This window comes from Odocoileus virginianus, chromosome 2 (genome assembly GCF_023699985.2).
Source record: "Odocoileus virginianus isolate 20LAN1187 ecotype Illinois chromosome 2, Ovbor_1.2, whole genome shotgun sequence".
In the NCBI taxonomy this organism is placed as follows: domain Eukaryota; kingdom Metazoa; phylum Chordata; class Mammalia; order Artiodactyla; family Cervidae; genus Odocoileus; species Odocoileus virginianus.
The window spans coordinates 23305629-23319262 of NC_069675.1; the positions used below are offsets into that span (position 1 = coordinate 23305629).

The following is a 13634-nucleotide window of genomic DNA, read 5'->3' on the forward strand; positions in this document are numbered from 1 at the left end:
TTTTCTATATTTTGTCACCATAAAATTCAGTAGTTCGTACACAAAGGTGTCTTGTGGGCTTTTGGTGTTAACTATAATCGTTAATTATTATACAACCTCTAACCTTGAAACTCTAACTATAAAACTCACTGAACTGCCAATTGTAGGAAATTACATTTACCAATCACTGTTTATTTGCTATAGGAAATTGCATTTTGTAATATTTAACCCACAATGACTTCACTGAGCTTATTATAGTTATATCAACCAAGATAAAAGCTATTCAGCTCCTCTTGGGGTTACAAAAAAATCACCTGCTTTTTTTTTCTGTGACCAATTACTGTATGAGTAAATATAAACAGTGATGATAGCAGAAACATTTTAAAACAATACCAAAATATATCAACTGTTTCCTCTGCAGCTCTAAAGTGCAAGCAACTGAAAACAGTCCCTCCCACAGGGTTATAACTAGGGAGGAAAGAGTTGGAGTTTCACTAGAGCCCAGTGATCTTTCAGGGGTGAGGGAAAAAGTCCCACATATGGAGTAAGAGGGAGATGTGGGTGATTCAGAACGGGGAGAAGAGGGCACCAAACATAGTAGCTCTAGAGAAATGCTCATGACAGTGTTTCTGCACCAGACCTTTGGAGTTTCACTCACCTGGGCTCAGGTGTGGGCCTGCCTCCCACTTATACACTGTATCATCAAACAACCTGGTTTCATCTCCCTGAGCCTCTGTTTCCTCAATTTTAAAATAATGATATTAGCAATCAACTCATGAAGGTGTAAGAATTAAGAGACTGATAAGGTGTTTTGCTCAGTTCTTAGCATGTAATGATATTGGATAAATGCTAGATGTTATTTTTGTCATTGTCACTGTTGTTATTATTTTCTTTCCATTTCACCACTTCACTTAAGTCCAGGCATGATGACAAAAGTGCTCAGAAATACAATTCAGTGGGGGCACTTCCCCCTGCTCCCTGCCCCAGAGCAGTGCCACAGAGCCTGCAGCGTGGCCTCACGGATGATGGCAAGGTTGCGCGGTGGCTCACCCTGGCTCGTCTCTGTCACTGAGATTCTCAGCTCAGGGTTCTGACATGGTAGCTGTCTGAGGATGGCCACAACTTCTGAGCATCCAGTCAAACACGGTGAAAAGGCCATTCTAAAGCATCTCTTGTTGTGCTGTGGTAGAGTAGAGAGAGCATAAGATCTGGGAGCAGACATATCTGAATACCACCGCTCACTGTCTAAGTCTGAGAAATCAACTTCTCTCCAGATTCTTCATCTTAAACTGGGTGTGCTGCCACCTACCCTTCAGATTCACTGTGAATGTCACTCATCACAGCATCTGGCACAAGGTAAGTGACTCAACAAATAATAGTTATCTCTATTATTGTGATCATTGTGAGGATTTCTTTGGATTGTCCTCGGGTTCTGAGATATACTGAAGATGAGAACTAGAACTGAGTTCAAAAATCATGTTTTGAACACAGCCCCTTACATGGAAGCTGAATGTTTTAATCCACCTAAACTTAATCCCAAAGAAAGGCAATGCCAAAGACTATTCAAACTACCACACAATTGCACTCATTTCACATGCTAGCAAAGTAATGCTCAAAATTCTCCAAGCCAGGCTTCAACAATACATGAACCAGAACTTCCAGATGTTCAAGCTGGACTTAGAAATGGCAGAGGAACTAGAGATCAAATTGCCAACATCTGTTGGATCATTGAAAAAGCAAGAGTTCCAGAAAAACATCTACTTTTGCTTTATTTACTATGCCAAAGCATTTGACTGTGTGGATCACAATAAACTGTGGAAAATTCTGAAAGAAATGGGAATACCAGACCACCTGACCTGCCTCCTGAGAAATCTGTATGCAGGTCAAGAAGCAACAGTTAGAACTGGACATGGAACAACAGACTGGTTCCAAAGCTGGGAGTACATCAAGGCTGCATATTGTCACCCTGCTTATTTAACTTATATGCAGAGTACATCATGAGAAACACTGGGTTGGATGAAGCAGAAGCTAGAAACAAGTTTGCCGGGAGAAATATCAATAACCTCAGATACGCAGATGACACCACCCTTATGGCAGAAAGAGAAGAAGAACTAAAGAGCCTCTTGATGAAAGTGAAAGAGGAGAATGAAAAAGTTGGCTTAAAACTCAACATTCAGAAAACTAAGATCATGGCATCTGGTCCCATCACTTCATGGCAAATAGATGGGGAAACAATGGAAACAGTGAGAAATTTTATTTTTGGGGGGCTCCAAAATCACTGCAGATGGTGACTGCAGCCATGAAAATAAAAGACACTTGCTCCTTGGAATAAAAGCTATGACCAACCTAGACAGCATATTAAAAAGCAGAGACATGACTTTGCCAACAAAGGTCTGTCTAGTGAAAGCTATGGTTTTTCCAGTAGTCATGTATGATTGTGAGAGTTGGACTATAAAGAAAGCTGAGCACTGAAGTATTGATGAAGTATTGATGTGGAGTCAGAGAAGATTCTTGAGAGTCCCTTGGGCTGCAAGGATATCCAACCAGTCAATCTTAAAGGAAATCAGTCCTGAATATTCATTGGAAGGACTGATGTTGAAGCTGAAACTCCAGTACTTTGGCCACCTGATGCAAAGAACCAACTCTTTGGAAAAGACCTTGATGCTGGGAAAGATTGAAGGCAAGAGGAGAAGGGGATGACAGACTATGAGATGGTTGGATGGCATCACTGATGCAAAGGACATGAGTTTGAGTAGGCTCTGGGAGTTGGTGATGGACAGGGAAGCCTGGTGTGCTGCAGTCCATGGGGTCACAAAGAGTTGGACATGACTGAATGACTGAACTGAACTGAAACTTCAAACACTCCAAGCCTCTTTCTGTTGACAGGAAGTCTTACCTTGTATAGGTTACCCTCCTTCAAGTCTTCCCTGTAATTTTCAGGATGCTTATATGTAATCATGACTTAGCTCTGTGATCATGGCCACTGCCACGGTTCCCGTCCTATGATGATGTCATGGACTTAAGAGTTGGCCCTGCACCTTGGAAGAGCACACCCTAATGAGAAGGGTATTGTTCCTTCTGTGTCACACCTGGCTGTGGGAGGAAGCGTCCCCAGCAAGTATTTATTGATATAGCACTTTATTGATTTATTCATTTTTGGTTCCACTAGCTCTTCACTGCTATCTGCAGGCTTTCTCTAGTTGCAGCGTGCAGGCCTCTGATTGTGGTGGCCTTTCTTGTTGCAGTGCATGGGCTCTAGGATGTGCAGGCTTCAGTAGTTGTGGCTCGTGGGCATAGCTGCCCTGAGACATGTGGAATCCTAGTTCTCAGACCAGGGATTGAATCCTTGTCCCCTGTACTGACAGGCAGATTCGTAATCACTGAACCACCAGGGACATCCCAATACAGCACTTAAAAATTCACAAACAAAACCCCTTTGTGGTAGGATGGTCTAGATGAACTCAAGATTTTGCTGCCATATTGTCCCAGACACTCATGTCTCATTTTAAAATCAAGTTCTCCTTGCCCAGCCCCTTGTGCTGAGTTCTCCTACAGTGGCTTCCCTCAATCCCCTAGAATAGGACTTCGGTCAGACACATGTGCACAAACATCAATCCCCATCAGACAAGTCTATAAATGCTGGAATCCCAGCTATGGACAGAAAAGAAGCCTTTTTGTCTTAGGCTCTTTGCATATAAGTGGTGGCAAACAGCTTACATGGGGTTAGCAAAGTCTCCTAATGGCTCAGCACCACCGAGACTCACGCTGTTCCAACAGGTGAAGAAAATACAAGGTTAAGTGATTAGCCAGGACATGTCAGCAGCTGGAGGCAGGGTGGTGAACCAGAAGCCCAGTCCAGGGCTCTTCCTCCCCCCTACACTGCCACCTTTCCATGCGCAAGCTCCCTCCCCAGTGCTGAAGCCTTTGATTTAGCCAGATGGTTGACACATTTTCCCCCTTTTTGCCAAAAGGATGATTTGCTTTCCAAAAATCTCAAATTAAGCAGCTCATGACTGGTTCTTAAGATAAAGAGAACTGAATTCTAACAAAGCACTGTGGAAAGCAGCTTGACAGCACAATGTCGCTTCTGTTTCCTATCTCTGGATGCCAGATGCCTGCTTTCTCCTGTTCACCCACAGGGGATTTGTGATTGGGTTTGAATTCTGAACACTGTTTCCTGGAAAAGGCCCCAAAGCCACTGATGCATCTGCAAGAAAGGAGAAACACTTGGCCAACCCAGCATTGGCAGGCCCTAGGGCATTTCCAAGCCGTGAACTCAGCTCTGGGTGCTAAAAAAATACGTTGGCAATTGCTGAGTTTCAGAAGCCAAGAGGGAACAAAGACTGGAGGCTATCCCTACTCAGGCAGAAAAAAAAGGCAGTCCAAGGCTCCAGACTGACTGTGCTGACCACAGGGCCACCTTAACTCTGAATCAGCCAGTTACATATTGCTAGCTGGGTACTGTTGCTGATGCTGAAGCTCTAATGCTTTGGCCACCTCATGCAAAGAGCCAGCTCATTGGAAAAGAGCCTGATGCTGGGAAAGATTGAGGGCAGGAGGAGAAGGGGGCAACAGAGAATGAGATGGTTGGATGGCATCATCGACTCAATGGACATGAGTGTGAGCAAGCTCCGGGAGATGGTGAAGAACAGGGAAGCCTCGTGTGCTACAGCCCTTGGGGTCGGAAAGAGTCAGACATGACTGAGCAACTGAACAACAAGAGCAAGAAGTTTTTGACTAATATTTATCCAGAATTTCTCTTTTCCATGTGTTAAAGCATTTTGCAGGAATCTTCCATTACACACATGTAACTTAAATCAGTCCATAGACACACAAATGGAAATAAGCACAAATTTATCTGAGCATGTTTTAGAATTGTTAATTCAGAGCTGGCACCACCAGTTCACTATTCTGGAGACTATGTAACAGATTACACCCTGGACTTCTCAAGGAAACATGGAATCCATTCACTCTCGGTTGTTAAGCTCTTTCGCTCATCTGTGATTCCTTTGTAGCCAAGGATCCTTGCTCCCAAACCTCCTCCTAGCTGCCTATCACACCTAAAAACACCGATCCACGTACAACATGGGGGAATCCATGTACTGGTTTTCTCGGGTTGCAATAATAACATAGCTCAGATCAGGTGGCTTTAAATCCTTTTTTTAAACAACTTTGAAATCATTGATTTCTTTTTGGCTGTGCTGGGTCTTCATTGCTCACAGCTTTTCTCTAGTTGCAGTACTTCTAATTGCAGTGGCTTCTCTGGTTGCAGAGTATGGGCTCTCCAGCACACAGGCTTCAGTAGTTGCAGCCCATGGGTTCAGTAGTTGCAGTTCCCAGGCTCTAGATCACAGGCTGTTAGTTGTGGCACACAGGCTTAGCTGCTCCTCGGCATATGGGATCTCCCTGGACCAAGGATCGATCAAGTGTCTCCTGCACTGGCAGGCAGATTCTTTATCACAGAGCCACCAGGGGAACCCCCAGACTGGGTGGCTTTAAAACAATAGAAATTTATTTCTCACAGTTCTAGAGACTGAAGTCCAAGATCAAGGTATTGGCCAGCTGGGATTCTTCTGAGCCCTGTCTTTCTGACTCGCGGGCGGCTGCCCTCTTGCTGTGTCCTCATGTGGTATTCCCTTGGTGCACACACCCTGTGGGCGCTCTGTGGGTCCCGCTCTCCCCATTCTTACAAGGACACCAGTGAGACTGGATTAGAACCAGAACATCCCTTAGCACCCTCATTTTAACGCAATCACCTCTTAAGACCCTATCTCCAAACAGTCACATTCTGGATACCTGGAGTCAAAACTCCAACATATGCATTAAGGCCAGGGGGTGGGTACACAATTTAGCCCATCACTGCCTGTCTTTATGGAAAGCTTCCAAATTAAACAAAAGAATAAAGAAACCTATCCCAAGCTTCAGAGCCCTGTGGTTTTGGGGGGTTGCGTAGAAAGACACGGTTAGATATAACATGTGGTTTAATTTTAGGGACTGCATGCTTCTTGTTCCCCCAAAATACCTCACATGCCTTCTTATTCTTATTTGAGCCTCATATTTTTCTACTTATATCAAACAGAGTCTTTCTTCTGTTAAAAAGCAAGCAGCCTTAGATGGAGCCTCGCCTGTCACTGAGACTTTAGTAGAACCATCACTTCCTTCCTAAGAGTAGTTTCAGATGAAGGACAGATGACTGGGCACCTACAGGGCCTGGGAGGAAGTGAAAGGAGGATCATGGAGGGAGACAAGAGGAACAGATACCAGAAGCTGGGGTCTGAGAAGGCAGACCTCACTGGCTTCACCCTTCACCCTGGATAACAGAAGAGACTAAACATTCATGCCCCAGCCCATATGGCTAGTGTTGTTTCAAGGAAGCGGTTGCTCAGAGACTATATTCTCTATCACACTCCCCCTTGCCTCTTAGTGAGGCATGTGTGTGGATTGTGAGCCATGATGTACTATAGTTTAAGAAAGCAAGCATGCATGCTCAGTCAAGTCCAATTCTTTAACCCCCATGGACTGCAGCCTGCCAGGCTCCTCTGTCAATGGAATTCTCCAAGCAAGAATACCGGAGTGAGTTGCCATTTCCTTCTCCAGGGCATCTTCACAACCCAGGGATCTAACCCTCTTGCATCTCCTGCACCGGCAGGCAGATTCTTAACCACTAGTGCCACCTGGGAGGCCTGGCCTATAAAAATATTCCACACAGCTTCTGCCCTGCCCTCATGGCAAAGGACTCTGAAACCCAAAGAAATAGCAGAACCGCAAAATGGAATGAGCCTGGGTCCCTGAACCACGACACAAAATACCTGTCCTGAAGTGTGCTTATGTGAATAACTCCTGTTGGCTCAACCACTAAGATTTCAGGGATTGTCCTTTTTAGCAACTGGCAATTCCTTAATTAAGAAGTTGCCATAGTCGATGTACGGCTGTATTTGGCAAGAAATCAATCCCTTCAAAAGTGGACGGTTCATGCTAGATTATGCCAAGAGTAAATACAGAAAATACAAACAGTATTATGCATAGAAGGTACTCAGTAAATATGTAACCAATGAATAACCAAAGGGACTCTGCCTGATAAAGCAATTCAAACTAAGATAGCAGAGGGTGAACACAGATTCTAATTTACACCACTACCCTCTTCCACCAAACTGAAAGAAGTGTCTCTGTGTGTTCATGTGCATAAAGGTTTCACCTCATTTCTGAACAGTGAGTACAGGAGAGAAATTTGCTCAGCATTTCCAACTCATTGTGACCCCATGGACTGTAGCTCACCAGACTCCTCTGTCCATGGGATTCTCCAGGCAAGAATACTGGAGTGGGTAGCCATTTCCTTCACCAGGGGATCTTCCTGACCCAGGGATCAAACTCATGTCTCTTGAGTCTGCTGTACTGGCAAGCAGATTCTTTACCACTAGTGCCACCTGAGAAACCCCAGATATATCTAGGGATGACTAATCAAAAAGTAAAGTCAAAAAAAAAAAAAAAAAGTAAAGTCATCTGTGTAAGTCCTGCATAAAATTTAAACAAGAAAAAAACATGTCTTGCACTGCCCTATTGAGGTAAAACCTGTCTGTTTAATTGAAAATGATGATGCAAGATTTACTTGCATATAAATGATATAAATGAGCTTACAAAACAGAAAGAGACTCACAGGCTTAGAGAACAAACTCGTGGTTGCTGTGGGGAAAGGTGGGGGACAGGGCAGTTAGAGAATTTGGGATGGACATGTACACGGTGCTATATTTTATATGGATAACCAATAAGGACCTATTGTATAGCTTAGGGAACTCTGCTCAATGTCAAGTGGCAGACTGGTTGAAAGGGGATTTTGGGGGAGAATGGATACATGTTTATGCATGACTGAGTTTCTTTGCTGTCCACCTGAAACTATCACAACATTATTAATCTGCTATACTTCAACATAAAATAAAAAGTTTTTTTAAGTAAAAAAAAAAATAGCCTTTGTTTACTGATTGGTTACTACTTACCAGCCACCATGCTTTACATTTCATCTCATTTTATCCTTCTGACAACATGGTAAAGTGGAGTTATCCTGTTATCCTATTCACCTGAAATGATCACAACATTTTGTTAATCATCTATACCCCAATACAAAATAAAAAGTTTTTTTTAAAAAGATAGCTGCAAAAAAAAATGGAAAAGGGGAAAAGTAGCAGCTTTTGTTTAGTCACAAACAGAGAACTTTGTCTGTCTGGCTATACAAGGGGCCTGGATGGTGCCTGGAATGTGACAGCTAAGCATCAGATCAGGGACAGCGTTAATAGCCGAGCACTGTGGCATGCGCAGTGCTGCAGGGAGCATGGTGAACGGAGTGTCTTCAAAAGGCTTGCAGGCCAGGAAGAGAGAACCACGAGGCACTGGCCCACTTGGACTCAAGGGGGAATGAAATACGTGTTAAGCAGAGGAATACAAAGCATGCTATTGGAAACCGAACAGCTGACTCTGACGGGGAGGAAGAAGTAGGGTATCAAAGAGCAGGTGGGACGCAGGCTGAGTCCGAGAGTAGAAGAATGGATGAGGGAATCGCCTGGCCAAGGCGATGGAGAAACGGCGATGGCTGGCTGGCCTGGGAAGGCTGGCCATGAGCCAGGCCCTTTAGGAGGCAGGCCCTAGAGCAGAAGGGAGAGCTGCATGTGAGGGTCTGCTTGTGGCTAGGGAGTGAAATCTTAGCCTCAAAAGATTCCTTTTGCTCCCTCCAAACTTTGTAAAGCATTTACTTCCTTTAAATGATACATAATGGCATTTTATTAAGTCATTCTAACCTGTGTAAGATGACTGCCATGCCCAAACTATTTTCATGCTACAGAAGTTAAAATAATGTGAAGAAAATGTGTTACAGAATAATGCGTGGGTACATTTTAATTCTATCTTCTTAAATTATATTAACTTTTGGATAAAAAACCTCATTTTGTTTCAGTTCTTATCATTAGAAGGGACCCTCTTAAGGTCTGTATTAGCAGTCCAGCTGCCCCTCCTGCTAACTGTGGTTCAGAAAAGGACATGAATGCAGTTTATAGAGTATTTATATGACTGCATCTAAAGAGAGGGTCTGCTAAGAGCTCCTCCTCCCATGTCAACACAATTAGGTTGGTAATTCAAGGTCATTCAAATCATTTTAAGGAGTACAGAAAAAGGAAGAGATGGGTGGATGGAAGTTCTAACCTAAACCGAAGCTCGGAAAAATACCAAAGCCTTTTTTTCCATTCATTCAACAAATATTAAATAATTAGTCATAGTAAATTGCTTGTTAGTCACTCAGTCATGTCTGTCTCTTTGCAACCCCACAGACTGTAGCCCTCTAGGCTTCTCTGTCCATGGAATTCTCCAGGCAATAATACTGGAGTGGGTTGTCATTTCCTTCTCCAGGGGATCTTCTCAACATAGGGATTGAACCCAGGTCTCCTGCATTGCAAGAGGTGCATTACCACCTTCCAATTTGAGCCAAATTGCTTAGGTAACAAATATTTGCTTCACACAAGCAGTTTTAGGCCACAAGTAAACAAAATTGTCAAGGTCTTTGCTCTTAACGGAGATATTTTCTTGGGGGGAAGACAGCTCATACACAACAAGATGTAGCGGAAAATAGTGTTTTAAGACCCTCACTGAGGTTTCCACAGCCAACCCCATCTCAACTCCACCCTTTGCTTCCTTGTGTCCTTTAGGAAGCAGCAGTCCCTTTCTACTGGCACTGTTCTCAGTGGCTTTGAGTGTACATGCAGACTTCTTTTATACACAGAAGAGACAACAGTATTTAAAATCAAGCTGTTTGAAGAAAGCCTTGTATTATATTGTCTTGCTTTGTTTCATTTCAAAAAGCTTGGCTTTGCATGGCAAGAAGACAAAGCCTGGAAGAAGAGGGCATAGAGTTCATTTATAGACACTGTTTGGAAAGAGAAGAGTTGAGATGGTCAGTCTTCTCACCACACAGAGAGATCAAAAGCTTTTTGGAGTTGAAGGCAACAGCTTCAAAATTGGTTAAAAAAAAAAAAAAGCTAGAGAGAAAATTGTTGGTGATGGTCCCTGAGATAGAGGCCCTTCCTCCTGACCCCGCTCAGAAAAGAAATTTCAGGTGGGTGTTGATGAAGCCCCCTAATTTAGGGTCAAGAATGAGAGCAGAGAATTTCTTAAAGCTTCACAAAATATCTCACCCAGAGGGGAGTGTCCCCAGCAGAACAGAAGGGAGGCTGCTATGCTCACACAGAAAAAAACATGTACAGCTGTCCTCCACCCGCCATCCCTGCCCACCTTGCCCACCGGGCTCCTTCAGCAGAGAATGGTGCAGAGAGCATCAGAAGGTTTTCCCTAATCTCAGGAAGGGGGCAGAGCTGTTTGAGAGAGCACCGATGGACCAGGGGAGGCAACTTGCCTTGAACAAAAAGGATGCTAGATGCCTGGTATGGACAGACTGGAGACAGAGTAGCAAGACAAGCTCAGTGACTGCTGGCAGCAGAGACAGAAGCCTGCAGCCACTCCAAAGAGATCGAAGTGGACAAGAGCAGAGACCCCTTCCCCAGCCCCACTCCCATAACCTCCCACCCTATCTGGGACTGTGCCGTGCACAGGAATCAACGCTATTGGGTTAAGCCATTGACATTTAAGGTTGTCTGTGACAGCAGTTAGCTTACTATGATTATTACTGTGCAGTGCTATGCTTAATCGCTCAGTCGTGTCTGATTCTTTTCAATCTCATGGACTATAGTCCACCAGGCTCCTCTGTCCATGGGATTCTCCAGGCAAGAATACTGGAATGGGTTGCCATGCCCTCCTCCAGGGGATCTTCCCAACCCAGGAATTGAACCCAGGTCTCGCGCATTGCAGGCAGATTCTTTACCATCTGAGCCAGCAGGGAATCCAATAAAAGCCAGTAAATTACCACTTTTTTGCTTATCTGAAAATGTGACATAAAATCTGTACCCAGTACATGATAAATACTAAGAAAATGAAGCCAGGAGACCAGAGAGATAGTGACTGAAGGAAAAATAAGTGAATGATTTCTCTGTCATGAATAAACAATCTCTCTGTGAAAATAACATTGGAGCTGAAGCCTGGATATTGAGAAGGAGGCAGTCATGTACAGTTCTTGAATATGAGTGTTCCAGAAAGAAAAAATAAGGGCCCAGGCTTTGAGGGAGGGGTAAACTTGTTGTATTTAAGGAATTGAAAGGAGGTGACATGGCTGGAGCAGAGGAAGCAAGAGAGAATATAAGGAGGTGAGTTAGGGAAATGCACATGATGGCATCATGTAGGGTTTTAAAGACCTTGGAAAGAAGAAAGTCTGAATTGTATACTAAATTCAATGAGAAGTCATTGGTGAGTATTAAGAAGGGAGGTGATATGATTCAATTTATCATTTACTTTGGGTGCTGCTTGGAGAAAGGATTAGAGTAGAACAAAAACAAAAGCTGAGGGGCTAGTTAAAAGACCACTGAAATGGCCCAGATGAGAGATGTTGATTGTTTAACCTGAAGGTGATAGTTGTAGAAAAGGAAAGAAGTCAATATACTGGAGATGTATCTTGGAGATGTAACTGACTAACTGGATGTGACAAGTGAGGAAAAGAGTGAAACGACCCCCAGGTTTTTATCTTTAAAAACTGGGAAGAGGTGGTACCATTTTTCAAAGAAGAAACTGGGATAAGAACAGTTTAGGGAGAGGGAAAAGATGAGAATAAAGAGTACAGTGTGGGACCATTACATTTAAGATGCTATTAGATATCCAAGTCAGGGAGGCAGGATGACATCAAGTAGGCAGTTTGATTTATGAGCCTGCAGTTCAAGGAAAGGTCAAGACTGGAGACTAACATTTTGGAGTCATCTGCATGCAGATGGTATTAACATAATGAAACCAAATGAAATCCACCAGGGAGACAGCATAGCTAGAGAAGAGGACCCAGGAAAAAACTGGAGGTCAAGCAAAGAAGACATAGCCAGTTAAGAGATTAAAAGGTAGCATCCAGTGAGACTGGAGGTAACAAATCAAACATGAGAAGCTGGTGTCACAGAAGCCAAGAAAAGAAACTATCTGGGTTATCTTTACTCCGAAATTAGCACAGATAATTCAGAAGGTTTGCTGAGCTGCTAAAAGCCTTGAGTCGATAATTTCTATCTCATTACTCCTCAGAGAAAGAAAAGCACCAGAGACATGGACAAGCTTCCCCCCCAAATGCCCTTAGTCTCTGAGGATCTGATGAGCATCCTCAGAGCTCTGCCTCCCCTCTCCCACTGGAGCAGCTCTCATCTTATTGGCACTGACTCAAAAGCATCTTCTCCATAGTCAAAAAACAGCACCTTTCAGGACAGATGATTCAAATCAACTAGGCCTTTGAGAGAATGACTTTCTTTTTACATATATTAGAATATTAATCTACAAACTACCACCAAACAGGCCACAGATGATGAATGTGAGATAGTTTACCAACTATTAAGAGTTAGCTTTGGGGATGTATTTTAACTGAAATTCTATTAATAGCCATCACCTTGTTTGTAAGAAATAGTTTGACCCACTGCAAGTAATAGCTAATTCAATACTCCATAGCCACTGACTTGTATATGTGTAAAGCCATCAAGGATAAGAACATCTAAAGATCAAATGATATATAGGGGGAAAAAACCTTCTTAATCACCCAAACGACCTCATTTCCCACATTAATCTATAGTAAGATAGTATTTAAGTAATATTAAGTTTCCAGATTAGCCAAGATGAGATATATCCAATTCTGTACCAACTTTAACAGATCTCCATCACAACACTTGAGAGTACTTCAAGTTACGACTTGAGATGTCAGAGTTGGGTGCCTTCAAGGATTGTTTGCATGCTTGTTTTTTCTGATGTTGTCATAGTTAACGTGATATAGATAGCTGCTAGTACTTGAACAACAAGGACGAACTTAAAATTCTCTAGTCACCCACGCAAATCTTAAGAGGTCTGTCAAAGTACATAAGTGGTATATAAAAGTACACAAATTAGCTGGTCCAGAATATTTCCATCCTCAAATGGAGACAAAGTTAATTTCCCCATCCACTAAAATATTAATATATGTCCACAATCCTCCTCACAATTTTTCACACAAGCTCAAAAGAGTCTAAGATCCTCTGGAGGCTACATGTGCCCTCACTGCCCCAAAATTTCCAAGTTAAGAAGTTAGAATATTTTCTATTACAGGGTATACTATGTACCTCATCTCCTTATTTGCCACCAGGGGCAAAACTTTTCATTTCCCAAAGTGCAGTCTTAAGAGATCCTGGGTTTTTTAATTCTCTAGGAAAATGGGCAAGCCCCATAGAGAACTGAAGTTGATCTCCCACCGTGTAAGCGGCCAGAGATGCTAGGAGCTGTCCTGCGTCCTGAAAATCTTGAGCGAGCATAACTGGAGCTGTCCAAGGTCCTAAATGATTTCTCGATTGCTTCACACAGAACGGTCTACAGCCTATCTGTATCAAAACCAACTGGGTATGCATAATAAAATACAAATTCCTAGCCCATCTTAGAGTTACCAAGTCAAAATCTTCATAGGCAAATCACAAACCTCCATTTTGACAAGTTTCTCAGGAGATGCTTGTATTTATTGCAAAGATTTATTTCCCAAAAGTTAATACCACTTCATTAGGACTAGGAACCACTTATTCCCATCT

At 43.0% G+C, this 13634-nt stretch overlaps 1 long non-coding RNA gene across 3 annotated transcripts in view; it reads right to left on the reverse strand.

Annotated features, from left to right (window-relative positions):
• Window positions 1–13634, reverse strand: part of LOC139037084 (uncharacterized) — a 486748-nt gene that overhangs the window by 468061 nt on the left and 5053 nt on the right. The window contains exon 1 of one of the 3 annotated variants that reach the window (XR_011489881.1): window positions 7971–8052. The exons of the other annotated variants lie outside the window; for them this stretch is intronic. This is a non-coding gene — a long non-coding RNA (uncharacterized lncRNA). Of the gene's footprint in view, window positions 1–7970; window positions 8053–13634 lie in introns of those variants that run through there. 3 annotated transcript variants of the gene reach the window in all.